The sequence below is a fragment of the Aotus nancymaae genome, unplaced genomic scaffold (assembly GCF_030222135.1).
Source record: "Aotus nancymaae isolate 86718 unplaced genomic scaffold, 86718_ANA_hifiasm-v0.15.2.pri h1tg000003l, whole genome shotgun sequence".
Classification (NCBI taxonomy): domain Eukaryota; kingdom Metazoa; phylum Chordata; class Mammalia; order Primates; family Aotidae; genus Aotus; species Aotus nancymaae.
The window spans coordinates 30,692,618-30,717,762 of record NW_026988414.1 but is presented as its reverse complement, the minus strand read 5'-3'; the positions used below and the strand labels follow the sequence as shown (position 1 = coordinate 30,717,762).

At 35.6% G+C, this 25,145-nt stretch overlaps 1 protein-coding gene across 2 annotated transcripts in view; it reads left to right on the top strand.

The window, feature by feature from the left end:
* PLPPR1 (phospholipid phosphatase related 1) overlaps positions 1-25,145 on the top strand; it is a 626,458-nt gene that overhangs the window by 259,872 nt on the left and 341,441 nt on the right. The window contains exons 6-7 of one of the 2 annotated variants that reach the window (XM_064375977.1): positions 16,431-16,588; positions 18,375-18,461. The gene's annotated coding sequence lies outside the window, so the exon portion shown is untranslated. The remainder of the gene's footprint in view (positions 1-16,430; positions 16,589-18,374; positions 18,462-25,145) is intronic. The other variant, XM_064375981.1, reaches the window with a different exon arrangement.

Genomic DNA, 25,145 nt, shown 5'->3' with positions numbered 1-25,145 from the left:
AATATCAGCAATTATTAAATGGCAGTGGCCTCCAGCTCCTCCATTACAGTATTTACCATCTTGATTCAACCTAGTGAGTATTGCTGATACTGTCATTAAAAATGAAACAGCCTGTGCACAGTGGCTTATGCCTATAATCCCAGCACTTTGGAAGGCCGAGGTGGCAGGCGGATTGCCTGAGATCAGGAGTTTGAGACCAGCCTGGCCAACATGGTGAAACTCTGTCTCTACCAAAAATACAAAAAAAAAAAAAAAAAAAAAAAAAAAAAAGTAGCTGGGTGAGGTGATGTGCCTGTAGTCCTAGCTACTCAGGAGGCCGAGACATGAGAATCGTTTGAACTTGGGAGGTGGAGGCTGCAGTGAGACGAGATTGCACCACTGCACTCACTCACTCTGTAGCCCAGGCTGGAGTGCAGTGGTGCAATCTTGGCTCACTGCAGCCTCCGCCTCCCAAGCTCAAGAGATTCTCAAGCCTCACACAGTTCGTAAATGTGAACCTGTTTCTTCACCTGTACATAGGGATAGAGTACCTAAGGATGAAAGATGGCTATCATCATCATAATTTTCAGTTGTTCAAGTACTTGGCAACTTAATGTCCTTGTGGGATCAATTTAAGTGTTCCTTCATCTTTCTAAACTTTATTTTATTAAAATGCAGTCATTGAAAAGATTCCCTCACTTCCCAGCAGGAGCAAGAGAGTGCCCAGGCTCAGGGCTAGCTGGAGTTCCAGGATCCGCCCAAGTCAGGAATGAGTGAGAATAGCAGGTTGCTCTGAGGTATGGGGTGGAGAGGGGCCAGAATCTAAGTCTTGGACAAGGCTGAGCTCAGGTAGACAGGGATGCTTCAAAGTGTCATGACCAAGGGGACACTAAGGAGAGAAATGTATTCAAGAAAAGGTTTGGAAACCGGAAAAAGGCAAGGCTGACTGAGTGTCTCAGAGGCCTTGCCTGGAAATGTTCTCCCAGGTAGTTCATAATGGGAGGAGCCTTGCAGGAAACTGCTAGCGGAAGAGCCTGGTTGGTTTAAAAAAAAAAAAAAAGCTGTTTGCACAATGCCTAGAAATATAAAATGTATAAGTATTTTCTTGCTCTACATATTATATGTGAACTCATTGAGGCCAGATTCTGTGTCTGATTCAGTTTTGAATCTCTGATTCTCTAGAAGTCAGAGAGTAAATGTTTATTAAAATAATATCATATGATTCCAAGAGATCAACTTTTTCATCATCCTCATGTTTCCCATTTCCTTCTATTTCCAGGTCACTTTTCAAATATCTAGGGCTTTTTAAGGTCAATTATAAGTTTCACCTAGTAGGTTTTTCATGTATTAATCAGTCTGATATTATTTGTAATAAGAACTCAATATTATTTTGTATTTCTAGAAAAGTTATGGATCAGAATGTATTTTCTACTTAGTAATTGTATGTATATTATACAGGAAGGAGATATCTAGCAGCATATTGGAAGCTTCAGTATTTCCCACATCTATTTTGTGTTACAAAAGATTATAAGAATCTGTGAAAATAAAAATAAAAAGAGTAACTTTTATTTCTCCACATAAATTAAATTCTTTATCATTAGTTTGATATAAACTTGAGAAAGTTAAAATTTAGCTCAAATAAGGAAGTATAGCTTAGGATTGCCATGAGTATGTAAAAGGATTTCTTGTGAGTTAAACCCATGTGCTACTCATGAGTATGTAAAAGGATTTCTTGTGAGTTAAACCCATGTGCTATTTAGAAAGATGTATTTATGATATCACTGATGGAAAATGAGAACATTTGTGTGACTTAGGAACGGAAATTAAGAAATATTTCTATAAATCTCATCATTGTTTCTTAATTTTTAAACAAGGTAATTACAGAATAATTTAGAAATTTTTACATAAAATGGTAAAGAACTGTATTATGTTACAATATTGTCTTCAAACATCAACATACTTCAAAACCTGTAATTTCCTTAATGAGAGAAGATTTCCTTTTCATTCTCTTAGTTGGAAGGAACACTTGGATGCAGAGGTTTAACTCTTGATAAACAGGACAAATTATACACTTGAGAACAGAGTGTATAATTAGGAAACTAAATTAAAGAAGCCATCTGCTTCTTTATACTGAAGGTGGAGTGCCCGGGGTCCTCTGGATTGCAACTAAAGACTGAATGTATATGCGGCTTTATGCTCTACCTTTAGAATGGACAGACCTCTTATTGTGACAGTTGTCAGAGTTAAGTGACTGGTTAAAGTCGCAATATTAAATTCGGATTGAGGAGAGGTCTCATCATTCTTTTACTCATCTTATATTTTTAGCTTGTCTCTATTTTAGAGTGACATCATCACCATTGTTTATACATTCACTGAAAATAGAATCTGTTTTAGAATCTTCACTTGTTGTGCAGTCTATGTCAGGGGAATTAATGCTGTTGTTTGCATAATTTGTATAATAATTTGCCCTCCACTCCCTCAAATTTAGTTCTGTTTTTCCTTGTTGTTGACTGTAATAATTTAAAAAATAATGAAAATTACCATTTGTTACATATTTACTCTGTTCTGAGCATGATAGAGCGCACATTTTTTTTCACTATGAATATACCCCTCACAGTCATTCTAAATGTTATTACTAACTACACTTTGATTACAGAGACTTAGTGCTTGTTTCTGATTCAGAAATTTTATGTATTTTCAATGCCTTTCTCCCCCTTATGATTACTGTTTTGCTTTTTTTTTTTTTTTTTTTGAGACGGAGTTTTGCTCTTGTTACCCAGGCTGGAGTGCAATGGCGCAATCTCGGCTCACCGCAACCTCCGCCTCCTGGGTTCAGGCAATTCTCCTGCCTCAGCCTCCTGAGTAGCTGGGATTGCAGGCACGCGCCACCATGCCCAGCTAATTTTTTGTATTTTTAGTAGAGAGGGGGTTTCACCATGTTGACCAGGATGGTCTCTATCTCTTGACCACGTGATCCACCTGCCTCGGCCTCCCAAAGTGCTGGGATTACAGTCTTGAGCCACCGTGCCTGGCCTGATTACTGTGTTTTATATATGTATGTATGTATATATGTATTTATTTTTAATTGACAAGTAAAATTATATATATTTATGGTATATAACATGATGCTTTGTTATACGTATACATTGCAGAATGGCTAAATCAAGCTATTTAACATGTACATTATCTGAATTACTTGTTTTTGTGGTAAGAACACTTTAAATAGACTCTCCTAGCAATTTTCAAATATATTGTTTGTTATTCACTTTAGTCTCACGTGGTCCAATAGAACTCTTGGAATAATTCCTCCTGTGTAATTGAAAATTTCAGTCTCTTGACCAGTATCTCTGGTAACCACCACTTTCTTCTCTATTTCTATGAGTTTGACATTTTTATACTCTACATATGAGAGCATACAATGATTACTGCATTTTAATGGTGATTGCTGGAGAGTTCTGATAATGCTGGAGGTAATTCTAAGAGCCTTTGGTGATACTTGTCATTCTATAAATTTTCTCAAGGGGCAGAATATCTGGAGATTGTTCAATTTTGGCTTTTACTGTTTTTCATCCTTATAATATTGTTGGTATAACTTGATGTTTCTTATTTAAAGTTACAGTTGAAAGAAAAATATTATCATTTTCAGAATGCTGAAACTTCTTTTTTCCTACAAGCAAATTATTTTGTCTTTACATAAATGTCATAAAGAATCCATAATTCTTTAATCCAGAGACTATCATACTAAGATCTTGTTGGGTATAATTACAAATATACTACATATTTAGGGGTATATCTGTATGTGTGTATATATATATATATATATATATGTAGCTATACTTTTACTTTTGTACCAACCTAATACATGATTTAAAACTCAAAAGATTAAAAAATACATAAAGTAAGCCCTCACTTGACATTGTTGATAGGTTCTTGGAAATTGTAACTTTGAGCAAAATGCTTTGCAAGAGACTTCTGGGGTGGTTAACTGGTGTTTACTCTGGGAGGAATGTAAGTACTGTAAATCCTATAAATTTATTTAACCTCACACAATTCCAAATGCCAATTTCTACAGTCTTCCAACATTTTCTCTGGAAATGGGGGAGTAGAGGTGATAAGAGTTTGACCAAGTACAGCAGATTTGAAGTATCATTCTTTAAGAAATGGCCCTTGAGATCTTTAAAAAATCCAAGTCACAAGTTTTTCTGCTCATTTTCTTCCCAGGGCACAGAGAGGGTGTAGTGGTGGTGTCGCTGCTGGTGGGAATCACTGGTGAGGGGTGCAAATGGAATGCAGAGTTGTTAGAAAAAATCTGCTCTAGGACCCTGTTGCCAGTTGGGCACTACAAGTGCACTGATTAGACCCAGAGCTTGGCGCATCCCAAAGGACTGTAAGCATGGAAATAAATACACTCAAAAATAAAAAGAATGAGAAGTAAGCTAGAAACAGCAACTATTAATTAGAAACTACAATTATTAATGTCAAAAAATAAAACCATTACAACTCATTTCACAATATACAATAAATAAATTGTGTCTTGGTAATGGAGCCAAATAGGTTGTGGACAAAAATATGAAACTTTTTGTGTACAGTAAGTCCCCACTTAACATTGTAGATGGTTCTTGGAAACTGTGACTTTAAGCAAAATGATGCAAAACAGGTTCTCGAATATTGTCATTTTTGTTCAACTTATTTCGTTATGACATTGATGAGAAAAAAAGTCCCTCCCTTCCCCTCCCCAGGAGTCTCACTCTGTGGCATCAGGCTGGAGTGCAGTGGCGTGATCTCGGCTCACTGCAGTCTTCGACTGCCTGGTTCAAGCGATTCTCCTGTCTCAGCCTCCCCAGTAGCTGGAATTACAGGCACACACCACCACGCCCAGCCAATTTTTGTATTTTTAGTAGAGACAGGGTTTCACCATGTTAGCCAGGATGGTCTTGACCTGACCTTGTAATCACCGCTGTCAGCATGCCAAAGTACTGGGATTACAGGCATGAGCCACTGTGCCTGGCCTCATTTTTTGTTATTTTGCTAAAAGTCACAATTTCTAAGAACTTATCAATGATGTCAAGTGAGGACTTTGCACATTTTGAAAGTACCTTAAAAAGAAGTTTAAATAACTTTAAAAAGAAGGAAAATTGGGAAACATTGTCCAAGAGTTCTCCCTTGTAATAACCCTGGGTATAGACTTTCTTACAACTGAGTTTTTAAACTTTTAAATGGGTAATTCCTATGCTATTATACTGTTCTTGCTCATGGAAAAAGGTATAAGTTCTCCAATTCATTTTATGAGATAACTCTGACACCAAAACCTGATGAAGACAGCCCATGAAATCCTAGCCTTCTTATTTGAGTTTCTTGAAATTATGAGGTTGAAGGCAATAAAGACCTTCTAACAGGTCTTAAAGAAGTTTCCCCTTTCCTTTGAACAGTGGAATTTCTTTTCATAGCTCCTTTGTGCTAATATATTCTTACCCCTATTGGGAGGGAACTCAGGTGTTTCCATTAGAGAATGCATTTGTTTCTGTCTAAATTTTTTATGGATGGAAATTTAGGTGCAGATAGCAAAAAAGAACAAAGAAGAGAGAAAAAGCAATATTGGCTCTAAAAGATTGGACTTTCTTTTGTATATTACTGTTAAAGTAGAACCCCATGAAAGTCTTCTTTGCAACATTTGCATACACACATACCACACCACATGCAAAACCCACATCTCTGTATGTTTTACACATTTTCGCCCAGTGCATATCTCTTTAGTGGGTTTCAGGATTGTGCCCATTGCTGCCAGTCCACAAAATGTTTCAGGGGTACATTTCCCACCAGCAACACAGTCAACTCTTGTTCTCAAGCTCTTACCCTTCAAGCTGGGGCTTTCTCCCATTTGCTTTCCCGGTATGCTATTCTTTCTTAGTCATTCATCTCAGGTCGGTCTTTAATGGGTTCCATTAATCTGGCCCATTCTGTCAGGAACTCATTGCTAATTTCTTATGTGTAGACTCTATTTATACACTTTGTTGGACATTTTATTGGGAATTAGGGGGTAAGGACAGCCCTTTTTTCAGCCAGTTTTGTCTGAAAGTACCTTTATAGTACTTAATTAAATAATGTACCTCTACAGTTTACTAAAATTGGCTCTAAGGTTCTTTGTTGTAAGAGTTCCTCTCATTATGAAATGAGAAAATGGAGGCACTTTTTTATGTTTTCATAGTACTTTTTATTGTGAAAGCAATTTGTTGGTTTTACTTAGAGTGGAATTTCCTTCTTATAGAATTGGAGATAAAGAAAAATATATTTCCTCTACTTCTCCCTCATGTGCCTTATGTTATGCTGTATTGCTTATTTTTGTCTTTCTTTTACATTCCATTCAGCATAATTAACTGTCACCATACAATTCTTCTTGCTCCTGTATAAAGAATTAACAATGGCTCCCATACATTTTTGAAATTCTATTTCTTATCTTTTATACCATATTACTCTCTTGTAACCAATTCTAGCTGCAAGTCTATTATGAATTATTTTATGGGCAATTTATTCTTTTCTTTCTAAAGTCTAAGAATGATTTTTTTTTCTGTTAAAGCTACGTGATGAGTGTTCCAATTTATAATTTTCCCAAGAATTCCTTTAATGTCTAAAGCATCTGATAAAATACACGTGGGATCACAAACTTCCATTTGCTCCAGTACATTTTCAATTATAGATAGTGGAGTGCTTAGACCTTCTGAACTCTCAGAACATATATAATCTCCCATAACTACTGCAAATTTCCATCTGTTTCTATCATCATTCAAACTGGGGGTCTCAGGTGGATCAATGTGTGATAGTTCATGTGGGATTTTTAAACTGTGTTTGTTTAGAATTACAGATTGATGCTTACCATCATTGCCCCTTGAACACATTCACAAAGAATAAAAGTTCTAGTAGCATGTTTTTTTTTTTCTTCCACTCCAACACAACGACTTAAGAGGAAACATCACTGTGAAGTAGAAATATTACAAACTCCAGGGAACAGATCTGGATTTGAGTACAACTTTATTATATATCTGGCTTTGGACAAGTTGTTTTTGAGTCTCTGTAAAATGGGATTGATATTAGAAGACATTATATTCCAGAACCAGGACTATTCTGAGGATTGACAAGGTAATGAAGGAGCTAATACATTTTGAAATAGAGTGAAGTGTTACATGCTCTGACTGGTGTCAAAGTTTACACAGTCAAGATCCATAGGCCCAGATTTTAAAGGATGAGATGAGGGCCACCATCTCTCCCTCCCCCGCCAACTTCCCACTCCCATCAATCCTTGTCACTTTCCCCTGTCAGCAATTCCCTGGCTCATGCTTTAAGATTGGTCTCTTTTGAACCAGAAAACACTTTAATGTGCCTAGACTGAGGCAAGGGATGGGCTCACCCTCAGTACTGCTCTGCTTTGACCGTGTGAATTTTAGAGTGGAGGAGTCCAATAGGCAATTAAATATAGAAACAAGGAGGTAAGTCAGCTTAAAAATCAACCCTGAGGACTTGAACCAAGGAAATACTCCCAAATAGAGAATAAGTCTTTTTGAACTAGTATGCTTATTACAGTATTCTTTACAAAAGAACAACAACAAAAATTTAGAGACCATCCAATATATCCAGCAATAGAGGATTAATAAGTATACTGAAAAATTCAATTGATATTACACAATTTTAATGGTTATATTTATAAATACTTTATGAGAATTCAAGAAATATCTATATGTTAATGTTTAATAGAAAAACAGCATAGAAAACTGAATATACAATTTGATCTCAGCAATGTAAAAAAAATAGTTCAGATGAAATACATCAATGTGGTAACAGTGATTATCTCTGGGTTGTGAGTTTAAGATGATTCTGATTTTCTGAATAATTTTCTACAATCTTAGGTTTCCAGCAATGGGCATATTTTGTAGGCAAAAAGGGTGATTTCTGCCAGAAGATGGGTTGAGGTTTTATGAGGGTCTTTATAATGTATTATCCAGTATTATAAACACTGGATAATACTTCCAGTGTTATCAGAAGGTCACTTTCCTAACCTAGAATCAGAGCAAATGAAGGTGGTTACTCTTGAGAGACATTTTATTGTGGCTAAGGGGAAACCCAATAAATCACCCAGCTCTGCAGCAGAAATCACCTTTCCAATGATGAGAGAGTATATGCTTGTCAGCCTCGACAGGGATGAATAAAACGCTGCCAACTTCTGGCTCTTCATATTTCCCTCCTCTTCACTTGTAATTACTTAGATATCTGCTGACCAAATAGTGTCACAATCTAGGTCTGCTTCCCAAGTTCCTCCAAGTCACATCTGTTTCTCTCACAAGAGTTCTTCTGGTTCACATCCACTGTATATGAGTCCTAGCCACTGTGTGTGATTTTTATTTCTAAATTCCTAGAAAACACTTTAATATCATCCCAATGTACTGACGATAGTATGTATTTATTTTCACAACTAGAAAATACTTTTTGAAAAGGCATAGAGACTGTTTTGTTTTGTAAACACACCCATGGATGCACCCAGCTGTGGGTTTTTAAAGTCACCCTCCTGGAAGGCAATCCTACTGCCAATGTTGAAAACATTTTTTGAATTTTTTACGGGAGCTTGATCCCCTGCCTTGTTGTCTGGATTCAAATGATTTTTGGCTGTTTCCAAAATAGAACTGGACCCTCAGAGGGCAAGGAGCCATTCTGAAAAATCTGCAGCAGGCTCTGGAGGCAAGATCCGTAGAGGAGGAGACACAGAGATTACTTATGTTGAGTTGATACTGTTTGCCTGAAACAAGCATTCGCTTGGAAAAGTAAACCAATCAAGATCCACAAGCCCAGGTATATCAGCTAAAATACCAGCTGGAAACACAGGTATATCTCATTGTCACTCAGAAATTGATATAACGCAGCTTTAGGAGAAACCGGAAATCACTGAATCCTGCACTGACTTCTAGTACACAGCAAATAAAACTTCTTTAAGACCTGTTAGAAGGTCTTCATTGCCTTTAACCTCATAATTTCAGGAAACGCAAATAGTAAGAAAGCTAGGATTTGGTGGGAATCTACCTTACGCCAGGCAAGATGTAAGAAGATATATGTTTATCAAAAATACATTCTTTAATTTTCATGGCAACCATTAACAAGTATTAATATCCTCATTTTACAGAAGATGAACCTGAAGTTCAGTGAGAGAAATAGTTTACACAAGGTTACTTTAAGTAAATGGTTGTACAAGAAGTTGAATCCAGTTTTCCATAGCCTAAGTACTCCATAAAGTAGAACTCTCACAAGGCTGAGCCTTGCATTTTGGGAGAGAATTATATATTTTCAATTTGGGTCATCTGGAAACCAGTGTATCACACAAAAGAAACTTTTTCAGATTAAGATTTGGTCCCCTGATTATGTGGGAAGTTGCAGGCCTACAGCACCCAGGGAGAGAGCTAAGTGTTACTAAGATGACCTTTAATGAAGTGCTTGGGAAAGGAAGGGCATACTCTTACCATGCACAAATTTCTAATTCACCCTTTAAGAATGGTGCAATCAAACAACAGCAATAATAATAGTTTACTTTTTTTGAGGGTTTTCTCTATGCCAGGCCTTGGGCTTAGAACTTTATATGCAATGGTGGTTAAGTGTAAGCTTTTCTCAGCTAGAAATATGCCTTCCCAAGGGATGAATTAGTAAGTGCTCCTCTTGAGGGGTGAACTAAGGTATATTAATTATGGAAAACAGCACTACATAGTGAATATATGTACACATATATTTTTGACATGTTTATATATAATTAAGGACTAAGAGGGATATACATTTCTCAAGAAAGTGCTAAGAAATCACAAACAGCTTCTCCAGGAACATTTGACTACTCTTCTTAGCCAGTTATGCTCTGAGGAGTGAATTTAAAATGTTGGAAAGAGAGTGTAAATTATACAGATTCCACCTGTTTGTATCAATAAACATAATGGATCTGGCAATATTATGTGCTACTGTAGCCTTACAGTGTAGTTTGAAGTTGGGTAATGTGACGGCTCTGGCTTTCCATTTTTTTTTTTTTTTTTTTTTTTTTGCTTATGATTGCTTTGGCTATTCTGGCTCTTTTTTGATTCCATATGAAATTGAGAATAGTTTTTTTTCTAATTCTGTGAAGAATGATGTTGGTAGTTTGATAAGAATTGCATTGACTCTGCAGATTACTTTAAGCAGTATTACCATTTTAATGATCTTGAGTCTTCGGATCAATGAACATGGAATGTTTTTCCGTTTATTTGTGTCATCTATGATTTCTTTCAGCAGTGTTTTGTAGTTCTTCTTGTTGAGATCTTTCACTTCCTTGGTTAGATATAGTCCTAGGTATTTTATTTTTTCGTGGCTATTGTAAATGGGTTGTGTTCTTGATTTGCCTTTTAGCTTGAACTTCATGGTGTATAGAAATACTACTGATTTTTGTACATTGATTTTGTACCCTGAAATTTTACTGAAGTCATTTATCAGTTCTAGGAGGCTTTTGCTGGTATAGTTCCATGGATTCTAAAAGGTAATTTACATGTATATGATCTTCTTTAATCTTTGCAACCACATGAATTAGGTATTGTTATATTCATTTTGGCAGTAAGAAAATTTATATTGAGAAAGGTAATTTATTTGTGATCATAGAACCAGTAAGAAGCAGAACTAGAAGTAGAACCTAGATTTTATGCCTCCAAATCACATGCTTTTCCCCGATGATCACTCTTGCTGTTTGCAAAAGGCTTTAAAGTAGATCTATGGATTTTGTACGGGACATTTTGAATAAGCTAATAAAATGATAAATCAGTAGTTTCAGTACATATTGACAAAGAGAACAAAAGTGAGGTTGATTAATAGTCTGTGATGTTAGTTGTTGTTCTTATAGGTCCCTAAGAGAATATCTATTAATAGGCTTTGGAAACAGAAAATAACTAGCCTAGTGATTTAAGAAAACATGCAAAGATTTAACCTCATAGACTGACTGTTTATTAGAAACTTATGGTTGGCGTCTTTGAATGCAGCTGATGGGTGGACTACAGAGCTAACAAACAGGGGTTACCTTTGACCCCCGCTCCACCCCATGTTTGTATTTATTGAACATCTACTATGCACCAGACCCTGTGTTAGCTATTGGGAATATGTCCATGAGCAGGACAGATCTCTCTGCTTCTGGCCTTCTCAATCCCTCATCCAGCCCATTCTCTACAGAGATGAAGAGTGATCTTTCTAAAATGCAAATCTGACCATGTCCAGTCAATGTCACCAGGCCGTAGGTTTTCAGAGACAAGAGATCACAGCTGTCAAATTTACCATTATATCCTCATGATCGATCAAATCCATACCTTGTAGGAAACACAAGGCCCTTCACAACTTGGCTCCTGCTTTTTCCTCTTCCAGCTCCAGCTCCCTTTCCCTCACCTTATACTCTCTTCTCTAGCCATGCTGACCTCCTGTATACAGACTGAGGGGTAAACAAAGTTCTTTTTCTTAACAGGCCTAAGAAGTGCTACTCTATTTGTTCTGAGGTCTCAGGCCACCATCCTTCTTTTCCCATTCTTCTTCTAGTAAGTTGTATTTATCCTTCTCTCTCATTTCAGACTTCACTTACGGTATTAGAACTGTCTCACAGAACTGATCAATGCTTTCCTGTTTCATTTTGCATTTACCCTACACAGTTATACTACCTGTTTACTTATCAGTGTATCTCCTGAAACAGTAACTAGCATACATCAGGCACTCAGATATTTTTAAAGTGGTCTCCCTTAGTCTGTTTTGTCCCACTCTGGTACACTACCTGAGACTGGGTAATGTATGAAGAATTTATTGGCTCACAGTTCTGGAAGTGGGAAGTCTAAGGTTAAGGCACCTGCAGGTTTGGTGGTTGTGATTCCCAGATGGTGCCTTGCATGTGAAATCTTCCAAAGGGGAGGAAGTTTGGATACTCACATCCAAGGGGGCAGAAGAGGCAAAAGGAAGAAGGCTGAACTTGCTTTTCTATAGCGGCATTAATCCCATCCATGAAGACAACTAAATGACAATGAAATTTCAACATGAGTTTTGGAGGAGACACTCAAGTAATAGCTGGATAATTGAAGGAATGAATAAATAAATCAGTACTAGATAATTTGTCAGGGATTTTGTTTTATTTTCTCTTATCCCAGAATCTATTTTAATACATAGGTCACAGTGAATCTATACTGAATGTTTTTGAGTTAATGCATTAACTCATGAGTGAGAGTTAGGCAACACTTATACACACATACATGTGTACATGCATGCATGCATGCGCGCACACACACACACACACAGTTACACCAGGACAATGTGTTATATTGGGACCATTCGACCCAAGCCACTCTCACTTGGTTAATTGACACTGTCTCTTGAGTGTCCGCTGAGAAACCATTCTGCATGGTACTAGATGCTAAGGGAGCCATAACCACTGAGTGCTCTCATCAAGGAGAGTGAGTACTGCAGTAATATATTTGAAACAAATCTGTGGCTTTCCTGGTGAATACCCTTATGTGGCCTCTTTTTTTGTTTTGCTCCCAGGATGAAATACAACCTATTTAATATGGTTTACAGTGCCAAACTCTGCAATCTCTTTCTAACATGCCTTTCTGGACTCAGTTGCTTCTGCTTCCCAACCACCATGCCCTCTGGAACAGCCTTCCCAGACCCTCTGCAATTCTCCAAGTTCACTCTGTTCCACCAGGCATCTAATTTCAGTTGGTCCTCCCTCTTTATGAAATACTTCTTCTCAGTTTTCCACATAGAGAACTCTTTCTTATTCTTTAAATCCACATTCAAAATGTCATCTCTTTTGTGGTACTGCTCAAACTGTTCCAAGAAATTTGTCATTCCATTTTCCTTGCACTCATGGTAATTTGTACAAACCTGTAGTATACAACCTTCCAAATAGAATGGTCAGTATTGATATATATGTGTTGGTGAATGCATGGTGTGCATCTTGATGTTAAGAAATATATCCTGTTTATCTTTGAGATATCCAACCCTCAGCATACTGATAGGCACTCAGTAAATGATTATGCAATAATAAATGTACAAAAGCTGATTTCTTAATTTTATACCATATGTTATATTATAACTGAATTCATGATATCCCAATAGATGGGTCTCACTCTTTTATTTTTGTGGTTCAAGTTTGAAATACTACATTATAGAATTCTAATAATTTTCTCAGCAGTTTATATTGTAATAATAATTTTTAATTTTCATTTGAATCTCATGCCTTAGATGTCTGCTATTTTACAGTGTGCATGGTTTGTGTACATAGAATTAAGCTAGTAAATTCTAAGCCAGTGTATTTGACAATAAATTAATAGTGTAGTTTCTAAAGTAAGCATTCCTCAAATCAGGATTACAGCTACCATCCATGTTCTTTCATGAGTTCTAAGATCTTCAGCAGAGGATGATATTACTTCTGTAGTGTTAGCTGGAAATAATTCATAAAAGTAGTATTTTGTGTCATAATGCTCATCTTTATATTGGTATTTCCATTATCTACATGCTTCTTTCCTTGATCGGAATCCTATCTTAATGATGACTAATGGTATTACAGAGGCAGAAAATGAAGGTATTGAAAGAACATGGATACACTCTTAGCTATAAAATTCTCACTGAAAGAGCTGCATGCTTGAAATAGAACACAAATATAATTGAATGCTTAAAATTGAGCACAAACATAATTAATGCTAGAGTGGATTTGGTTTCCAATAAAAATATAAATGATTTAGCTTAAAATGTTTGAGATAAAAATATTAATTCTAGGTTGTGAATGTAAGAATGCATTTGGTAGCAAGGATTGAATAGATAAAAGCGTAGTCCAAATAAGGTTTAAATGCTTTACATGTGAATTCTAAAAGCAAGTTGTTTAGCATTTTGATAATGTTTAATATTTATATTATAAATCAAATTAATCAAGAGATTTGTTACATTTTAAAATAAAATACATTACATTAATGTGGTTTAAAAATTAACTAGGGCTTAATAGCAAAATGTAACAATTGTGGTTATGAGAATGACTTAGAATCTGAAAAGGAATATGTTTATTGCATGTGCACCTATATTAACATGACTTTGTAAACCATCTGGACCTTGAACATCTGCAAAGATGAAGATGCTAGTGACATTCAATAGGGATTTGATGAATGAATAAATAAATATATATATTATACATTCTTTTATGTTTGTCTTTTTATGTCAGTGATATAGTTTGGCTGTGTCCCTACCCAGATCTCATCAGGTATTCTCAGGTGTTATGGGAGGGACCTGGTGGGAGCTAATTGAATTATTGGGGTGGGTCTTTTCCATGCTATTCTCATGATTGCGAATAAGACACAAGATCTGATGGTTCTATAAGGGGAGTTTCCCTGCACAAGCTCTTTCTTTTTGCTTACTGCCATCCATGTAAGATGTGACTTGCTCCCTTCTGCCATGATTGTGAGGCCTCCCCAACCACGTGGAACTGTAAGTTCAATAAACCTCTTTGTTTTGTAAATTTCCCAGTCCCAGGTATCTGTTTAGTACCAGTGTGAAAATGGACTAATACAATCAACATTGTCTGAAATGGCTGAAGTAGCTGCTTTCTTCAAAGGAACTCCAAACCAACCTAATTAGGTGTTCTTTTATTCTTCACTTTTTTTTTTTCTAAATCATTGTTGAATGCCATATATTGAGAGTAAACACAGGATTATCTGGGCCATTTTTACTTTAGAAATTCAAAGCACACATACTTCTGCCTAACCTAGACTAAGAAAATAGTTGAGAAAAGGGGTGACACATTGAGAACAGAATATTTTTATTATGCATACCTGGAATAGGTTGCTTTATGCAAGAAGCTACTTGCCTGAACTGCACTAATATTTTCTCATGTATCCAGCAGCCTGCACTCTAATTTTATAATGAAAAAGTCACCTATCTGCTACAAACATGTATGAGACTTAAACGTAACAAATTGGACTCAATAGATTTGAACAATTGCTTTATATTTCACAGTCTAGTGAAAAGTAATTGTTTTATTAGATGTTATTCTATATTAGAGTACAGCTGAAAATATATTCTTCAGATGTCTTATAGCTAGTTCATATAATTTTTATATGAAATTTGCAGTGTAAAAAAGTGATAATTCTCTGAAATTTTTGTATGTGATTAGATGCTTATTCCCATAAATTCTTCTCAAGTCAAGAAGAAGAATGCAGCACAATCATTCTCAAATCTGAAACAATGTATCACAGAAACATGCTGCTTAATGTGATATGTTGTGTGAGGATCAGATTAATAATGCATCAGATCAATAATAATAATTGTGTTTACTATGTGAAGATATCATTATAAGCAGCTTATATATGCTGACTCATTTAGTCCTCGAGATAACTTTATGAGGAAGACATTATTACAATCCTTTCCTCTCTATTTAAAAAATGAGTAAACTGAGGCACAAAGAAGCAAATATTCCAGGATCACACAACCACCCAGATCAGTGCTCAGGATTATAAACCAAGGCAGCCTAGCACCCAACTCTAGGGACATAAGCTGCATAATGACTTGTACCCCCAAGACTTAGCAGCAATCACTGGAGGTAAGTGGGTATCTGTATTGTTACCAGCTCTGTAGTTTATTCTGAAGTACATTTTTTGAATCATATAATCTAGGGTTTGAATTCTGACTGTGTGAATATGTATTATGTGAAGTTGGACAAGTTATTTAATCTTGCTGGGTCTCAATTTCTTCATCAGTAAGATGGGGAGATATTTTACCACTTAGAGTTGTGGGTGAATTAGATGAGTCATCATATGTGAAGCACTTGTACAGAGTACGTGTTTAAGAAAGAAAAGGTATTGCTGTTATTACTATGGACAGTTTACAGAATCTTTCTATGCTCAAATAACTCTTTGTAAAGTATTTTTGTGGGGGTGTGAAGGTACTCATTGCACTATAATTTTTAAAGTTTGGCCTACTTTGGAACTGTGCCTTCTCATTAATTCAAGAAGAGTTACGTTTATGGTCTACTTTTCATTATGACTTCCATTAGCACCTTGACATGATTTCAGAAAAACTCTTAAAACAGTATCTCACAGCAATATATTTCTTAACATGACACACTGGGTAATAGAGGAAATGGCTCCTTGCCAGTGACTGCTTGGCTCTCTCCTGGTCCCCTTATGTGTGGGAAGTGGCTTCTTAGTCTGTGGGCAAGTCACTGAGCAGAAGAGATGAAAATCAGAAGAAGATCACCTCAATTTGGGTCTCCTCCCTTTAGAGAAAACTCAAGAGAGCACTGGCTGATGTAAGGAGATAATATACTGGAATATGCTGGTTAGCTCATATCCTATCTATCACCTTTCCCCATTTCAACTAGAGACTCAATACTTTGAGAATGGTTGGATTATTATAAAAGAGAAACTGTTTAATTTTTGTCTTCCAAATAGGACTCTTGCAGCCAGTTCAGAGAAATGATTGTGAAAGACAAAGCTTTTGATGTAAGCTTTGAGAGCAAGACCTAGGAGAGGAAAACAGCATTTCAGAAGTCCACCAGTAAAGCCCTAAAGGAACAGTGAAACCCTACACAATAAAAATGGAAAACAAGGTAGGAGACCAGTCACAAGACTCTGACCTGGGAGTAAAGGGAAGAGGGGAATTGGGAAGCCTAGGCTTAGAGAGTAGAGAGAAAGAGAGGAGGGAGACTAGGGAGGAGGCCAGTGGGCTCCATGAGTGGAATGTCCTCATGTAGGAGACACTGCCTGGTCTCTTAGAGTGGGCATGTTTCATGGCCAGAATCATGAAGCTGTGGACAAGAGCCTCACCCGCAGGCTGTCCATGACAGTTTGTGTGATGGTTCCTGCTAAGGTGCTGTTAGCACCCTCATCATGTCTGTGAGGGCTCTCTAGAGACAGACCCATTGACCCTCCAACAGCAGTGATGCTGCCTGGGCCTCCACTACACTTGGCCCATCTAAACTGATTTCTGTGAAAAATCCTCCACGTCAACAACGCAGGACCCTTGTAATCTCCTGAACAAAAACAGTGGGTCCTGAATTTACTACTGGGGCTGTTGTGCAATGTAAGGTACCCAGCATCTGGACCCATGCAGCTGAACAGAAACAGCTTGATTTTTTTTTTTCCCAGTTGGGAAAATAGCCAAATATACTGTCAGTTTTGGACTGTGCAAATTATAACCATCATGTTCTGTGAAGAGTAAACATTATGCACTTTGTAAGAATGATGTACGTCCTGCTTTTCACAGTTGGTCACCTTATTAGTTTAGGAGGCAATAGAGTGGTAGTAAAACTGCTGAAAGCAGAGACTATGTTTAATAAGAGGCAGCAGACTCTTGGAGGAAAAGAGAAGGTAACGAAAATGTGAGTTATTAGATTTTTCATTGCAGAAATCATTTCAAGGAAAACACTTCTTGAAAGGGAATTATTGTTCCTATTTAACTTATAGGAGATCATTTTATAAGTTTGCAGAACTGGCTGGGTGCTGTGGCTCATGCTTGTAATTCCAGCACTTTGGGAGGCCGAGGCAGATGGATCATGAGGTCAGGAGATGGAGAACATCCTGGCTAACACGGTGAAACCCCATCTCTACTAAAAATACAAAATAGCCAGGCATGGTGGCATGTGCCTGAAGTCCCAGCTACTTAGGAGGCTGAGACAGGAGAATAGCATGAACCTGGGAGGCAGAGGTTGCAGTAAGCCAAGATTGCACCACTACACTCAAGCCTGGGCAACAGAGAAAGACTCCATCTCAAAAACAAAAAAAAGTTTGCAGAACTTTGCTATGTAGACCTTTCAACCTCAAAATACTCACATTTGTATCATTCCATTTGTTCCTTTTTATACCCTCATGAAGAAAAAAAGCAGATATTTGTAAATTTTACAAAGGCAGAAATAGAGTTTCTCGTGGGGGGGAAACTCACAAAGAACTAAGTGACCTTGGAAAAAATCTCATCATGGATTTATTTTAACACCAAAAACAGTGGCATTTACTATCATTTGGTAAATGTATATATGAAGAAAAAACAGATTGTTCTGAAATGAATGTTTTCAAAGTTCTATGGGAGTATTCTCATATCTGAATTTATTCAAGAAGTCAAATATACACTTCCCATGCAGTTTAGGGAATTTAGAATGAGAGCAACACCTTTGATTTTACAATAAGGCTATTAGTCACTCATTTTTCTTGAAAAGGACTTCAGTTGGAATTTGAAGGGCTCTTCTGCCCAAGTCAAAGCTATTATGGTAAATGATTCTTACTTAATGTTTCCCAGCAATAGTCACTACTTGAGTCCATTATGCCTTAGGATGTTTTATTATCACCTTCCTTGGCATAGTCTTGTAGGATTTATATAACTTTGTATGTGTCTGATTGCAGATGCTGGGGTGCCAAAAAGGAAATGAAAGCCAGGATCCACCTGGAGACCTTTACATGCTCTCTGGTGCACAAGGCTGATGAATGAAGGTAGGAGGACACTCATGGGGCCAAACATCTTTGATTTAGGGAATACACTTATTCCTCTAATATTAACCCTGATGTTTGTCACAGGATGTGAGTAATTATAGTAATGTGGGTGGGAGTTAATGGCAGTGTTAAAGCTGGTTTTAAAGGGGTTTTAATGGATAATGTTTCTGAGCCTTAGTTAAAAAAATGTATCTGTTGAGCCTCGTATAACTTCTTGAAGTATGTAGCAAAGTGATATTATCACCTCTGTTTTGTGAATGAGGAACTGTGGCTCTAAAAGGTAAAATGACTTGCTTAGGGCCATACCCTCAACCATTCATATTTCTATTAAAGACAATAAAACAATGGACTCAATATGAGAATTATCCAAGAGATAGTAGAAGGTTCTAGTATTGCTTATCTGTAACTCCATAGGGTAAGGAACACTGCAGGGTTAACTTTAAGTGCTGAGGGAATAGGAATCGCCAATGATCTTTTGAATTGTGAGTGTAAGTATGAAGGAACCTCAAACTCAGGGCTAAAACTAGTACTGTAGTATAACATAACTGGACTCCTAGTAAGTGGTCTGGATAGGAAACATCAGCTGGTGAATTTTAACAGGAACAAAAATACCAGGGACAGAACCATGGCAGCAGCTAAGACCCAAGAGAAATGGGGCACAGCGCCCTCTGCAATCTCTGAGAGTTGAGAGAAAACTTCAATCAACAGGATTTCAGGAAAAATTGAGCAAGGGAATTCCCCAGGTCTAAGGACTATTTTTATGTCCCTCATCTTGCCAGGCTGCTAAAACATCTCTTTTGCAAACTCTCCTGAAATGACTTCAGCAGTATTTGCCACTATCATGACTCCCCTTGACTTTAGAGAGCCTCTAAACCTAGGGTTGGGAAGTTTCAAGCCATCTATTGCCTATTTTTGTAAATATGGTTTTATTGGAATACAGGCAATCTGATTCATTGACACATTGTCTGTGGCTGTTTTCGTACTATGAAGACAAAGTTGAGTAGCTGCAACAGAGACCATATGGCCTGCAAAAAACAAAACAAAACAATCTTCTAGCCCTTTACAAAAAATGTTTGCTGACCTTTGTCCTAGGCTATTAATAGAAACATGCTTTAATCTTGATGTGAGCTCTGATTGGTCAAGAATGGCTGCCTGGACTTGCTGTGTTGAAAACTCTAAGTCTCTGGTTGATGAGAAAGAGTGCAGGGATCTATTAGCAATGTCTGCTATAGACACAGAAGCTAGGATTGGTGACACTTGTGCCAAGTATTTGTAATTCTCTACTGTAGGGTTTTATTTTTCCACTCTGCTGTGAGGCCAATCAATCTTAGCCAAGAAATTCACTGATGACCTGAGGATTATTCTTAATATGAGGCCAAGCAGGAGACTTCTATTGTAAGGCAAATTTAATACCTTCTTGAATAAATTAATTAATGTAACTAGTCACAGATGTGACTTGAATGTTATAAACTTTGCTATATAGTTTAAAAATACTATCTTATTTGTCTTTACAAATCTGAAAGTTATATATTTGTCTTTATTTTGTGGCTAAGGAAATTAAGATACAGGAAGTTAGCTACTTTCAGTGTTGAACTCAAATATGTTTCCAAAACAATAATTACAAGTCAGATTTAAATTTGTACTTCTAAAAGAAATATCCCTAGGGGACTAAAACTATTGGTCATTCACACTTTAACATGTAATGCCTCAATATGACCCTTTTGCCTCTTAAAAAACAGTCACAATTTCAAATATTATATAAATATAATAGGAAGCTGTTTATTGGGAAATTTTTGCTTTTTGTATGTTTTAGGAAAGAAAAGTAGCTTGAAGTATTCTTGGGGAAAAAAGGATATTCAGAGTTTTAATGTTTGCAAAAGCGAATGTTTGAATCATAGCTGGGTCTAGTAGGTAGATATGGAATAAATTTTTCTGGCTAGTTTTAGCCAATGTTGTTTTGACTGAAACTAGCAGAAACTTTTCAGAGCTAATTTATTTTGAAGAGCATTTGTTAAAAGAATGCATGTTTTTTTCTCATGGAATGTAAGGGCAAAAAAGTATAGCTGGTCTTCAAAAGGAACTGGATCTAACTGGAAATTCTCTTTCATGGGTGTGCTCTCTTTCTTCTGCTTCTTTTATTTCTTTGCATTCATGGTAGAAAAATAACTGTCCTAGATGAGAGCAACATTGCTTTTTAGACTTTTTCATAGACCTGGAATGGGGAATTAGATGTTGTGTCAGTACCTTAATTCTCAAATCATGACCAAAGATTAGTAGGGCCAGCAACTTACTTGAAGCCAAGTTTCAACCCCAGATAATCTTATATCCTCATAAAGAGAAGACAGTTTTCACAGGACCTAGGGAGGAGCTAAAATTAAAAGCAGTTCTCTGAAGCTTAACATTTTGAAAATGGGTCCAGTTTCTTGGGGTTGGTAAGAGAATAAGAATAGTCATAACCAGGCCTAATCTTCTCACAGGGCTACCTTATCAAGTCCTGTTAGCCCCTCTTTGATAAAGAGGTAGAAATTTTATGGATCACCCATCCCTGAAGACACCAACTTTAAGAAGAAAGCTTCTTAAGGTTAATTTTGCTAGATCAAATCTTCCTTAGGACTCTGCAATTTCAGTTATTCTCTCACTGCTTCACACCACTCTGAGATTGAAGGCCAGGAATCATAATAGCTATTATACTTGCCAGCAAGTCAAATTTTTCAGGCTGAAGAATAGGAAAGAAAAAAAGAAAAAGACAGACTCACCAGTGACTTATTTTCTCAAACACCACTGCTTCTTTATTTCAAGCTTCTTTTGCACAGCCTTCTTCTAGCATCTACTAATTCATCCAGCGATCAACTTCACAATTATCATTTACTCTCCTTTTCCACCTCTTTCTACACTCAACATTGGCAATGAAATATTAAAATATGACAAGGATAAATGCAAATAATATTTCTAGATATTTGAGGACTCAGGGAAGATAAGTCACAAGTAGACATGGAATTTGTTTTCAATGGGTTTTGTTAATGGCAAGGTTTTATTCACAAATATATATATACATTATGGCACAAACGAATTATAATTGCCATAATATATTTAAAGTATTCAACACTGAACAGGAAAAATAAGGTGCTTAAGCTTCAGTGATGATGTGGTTGGAAGGAAGGTATCCTATTCTCAGAAACCTATAATACAAAAGCTCGAAAAGCTTAGCCAAACCCATCTGCAGACATCACTGGATTATCAGTAAATATCCTTAGAATCAAGATTTGTTTGATTTTGGCATAAGATTACTTAATATTCAGGAGAAAAATCAAAATTCAATATTTATTTGAAAATTTTGATAAATATAATGATTCATATATAACATTAATATAAATAAATATATAAAAATATGTATAATAATTAATCAACAATGTCCAGGGAGGTATTTTGCTGAAGATCACATGGCTAGGAAATATTAATAATTTATTGTAGTGTAAAGAAACATCAATTAAGCACCCAGAAATACAATAGGTTATAATCTTTGCTTTACTCCATTATTGACTAATGTTGAGCAATTTGCTTACAATTTCTGAAGGTCAAGCTAAGATTTATATCTCCAGTATGTATACAGCATTTACAAATCAAACTGGTCATATTAGGTGAATACATTTCATAAGATAGAAAGGCAAATTACAAATAAATGTATGAAAAATTTGCAGTAATTAATCAAAGACATAACAAACAATGAAGCATAGTTTGCCTTTCAAAATGGTATGGTTTTAAAAATAAATATAAAGTTACAAATTGCTCAGTGGAATATGCCCTTTCAAACACTTTGGTAAAAGTTAAATTTGCATAGACACTTTGGTATTAAATATAAAATAACTTCATTTCTAAAAATTGATGCTAAGGATACAGATATACAAGCAAATATCAAGGAAGCTTATGAAATTATTATTACAGTAAAATATTGGAAACTTATTTTAGGTATCAGATACTGTACATTCATGAAAAGTCCCATTCTCAAAGAAAATTCAAAAATATGAGAAAATGAACATGATATAGTGTTAACTGAAAACATGACAAAATACTATCTATCTATCTACAAAGTGATACCAAATTTTTATATAAATATGTGTATAGTTACAAATAAATGTGTAAGAAAGAGGCTAGAAGGAAATATGATATCCACAGAAATTAACTATAGGTGGTGAGCCTATAGATAATATTCATTTTCTTTTATATATATTACTGAATATTCTTCAGAGAACAGAAACTAATTTTACACTAAGAAAATGAGACCATACATTAATTACTTCAGAAAAAAATAGAAAAATTGAAAAAAAGTTCTGTATTTATAGGAGAAATTATAAAAGTCACAAAATAATTACTTATTAAAAGTACTTACAGACTGTTTAGCTAATGAATTTTCTCTAAGTTATGAAACACAAATCATTCCCATCACATATAAACTGTTTCATTCGTGAAACAGATGAAAAAGTATCCAATATATTTATTCTTTAATAATACTATGAAAACATGAGACAGATTGCAACAGCAATGAAAAAAATATATGTTAATTTTCCTTTTGACTACAAATCCTTAATAAAATGCAAGAAAGGGCTGGGTGCAGTGGCTCACGCCTGTTATACCAGCACTTTGGGAGGGTGAGGCAGGTGGATCATTTAAGGTCGAGACCAGCCTGGCCAATATGGTGAAACCCTGGCTCTACAAAAAATACAAATATTAGCCAGGTGTTACTGGTGCATGCCTGTAGTTTCAACTACTTAGGAGGCTGAGGCAGGAGAATGGTTTGAACCCAGGAGGCAGAAGTGGTGAGCCAAGATTGCGCCACTGCACTCCAGTCTGGGTGACAGAATGAGACCTTGTCTCAAAAAGCAAAAAAACAAAAAAAGCAAGAAAAATGCCAGAAAGTTGAACTCAATAGTGTATTTGCAGTCCACCCACAAACAAATAGGATTCATGTGATAACTTCAAGGATGATATAGTATTAGACAATCTGTTTATACAATAATTTGGATAAGTTTAATGAGACTGAATAGATTTGAGAAAATATGTTATAATTTCAGTGCAATCTGAAAATGCAATGCTGTGTAATAACACACAGAATTTATTCTTCATAAAAAAACCTAAAAGCTGGAATAGAAGTATTTTTTAACATAAATATAATCATTTTTTAAAATATTCAACACCAAAGACCATTCCACTTAAATCAGAAACAGACACACTATTTATTAATCAATTCTATAGCAGGGACTAGGAAACATGCTGGGTATACCAGAGGGGAGCAAAGCAACATTATCCCTGCTCCGACATTACTTAGAGTATAGCACTACAGTAGAATATATACAAGGAATAGGAGATTATATAATTTCTATTTTGCATAAATACAGTTTTCATGTAAGAAGTATTATGAAGAAAATTAACAGGATAATGAAAGAAAATTAATGAGAGGTTTGTAGGAAGCTATGTAGCGTGTTGGCCAGAGAAGCTCTCACTAGAGCTTCATTTAAGCTACAAGTAGGAGGATAGGAAAGTAAAGCTACTTATCCCTCTTTTTCATGATGGCCATTTACCATAGCTTTTGAATTTATAGCAATTCAATAAACAAATAAATAGATATAAAACGTACAATACTTGAAAGGAGGAGAAAAAGTATTACTTGTAGATACTAGGTCTACATATACACACATATATAGGAAGAAGATAAGCTAATTATTAGAATAAAGAAATATAATTCAGCAGAAAGATCAGACATAGGATAAGTATTTTTTTAATCAATGGCTTCCTTATATACTAAAAGTAAGCAATTAGGGTATGAATGGGGGTAATATTTCCCATTATCAATAGTGACAAAAATCAGAAAATATTTAGTAATAATTTTCACAAGAAAAGTTTACATAAAGAAAACTACAAATCTTTATTTGATGATATTAAATTAATACTTGTATTAGTAGAAAATTATACCAGTTTCGGTATGAAAAGACAAAGAAAATATCTTAAAGGTATCATTTTTTTCCCCTAATTTGTAGTTTTATAGCATTTCAAATATAAGCACTTGTAACTTGAAAAAATAATATAAAAATCTAGATTAAAAATATGTGTGATAGGAGATGAACTTTCTCTGACCATTATTAAAGTGTATTACAAAATCACAGAGATTACAATAGTGTGGGGTTTGAGTAAGAAAAGCCTGCTTCATCAAACGAACAATAGAGTTAGTCCTAAAATAAATCTTACTATATATAAAAATTTATTATATAATGAATATTATAAATAATGAAGTACAAGTTATTCAGTGCAGGGTATTGAAAACAGTTTTATTTTGACTTCATACTATATAGAATTAGGTATTTAAAAATAACACTCTAAACAACTATATGTTTCTATAGATGAGTATTGAACTGACATTGAGATAGGAAACTAATATTAAGTCCAAAAATGTAGAAAAATTAAACTGTTTTAAAAGTTATGGGCTTAAGAAATCATCAACAGAATAGACAACCTACAGAATGGGAGGAAATGTTTACAAACTGTGGATCAGACAAAGGCCTAATGTCCAGAATCTATAAGGAACTTAAACAAATTAACAAGCAAAATCTAACAACCTGATTAAAAGCAAAGGACCGGAACAGACACTCCTCAAAAGAAAACATACAGGTGCTAACAAGCATATGAAAAAAT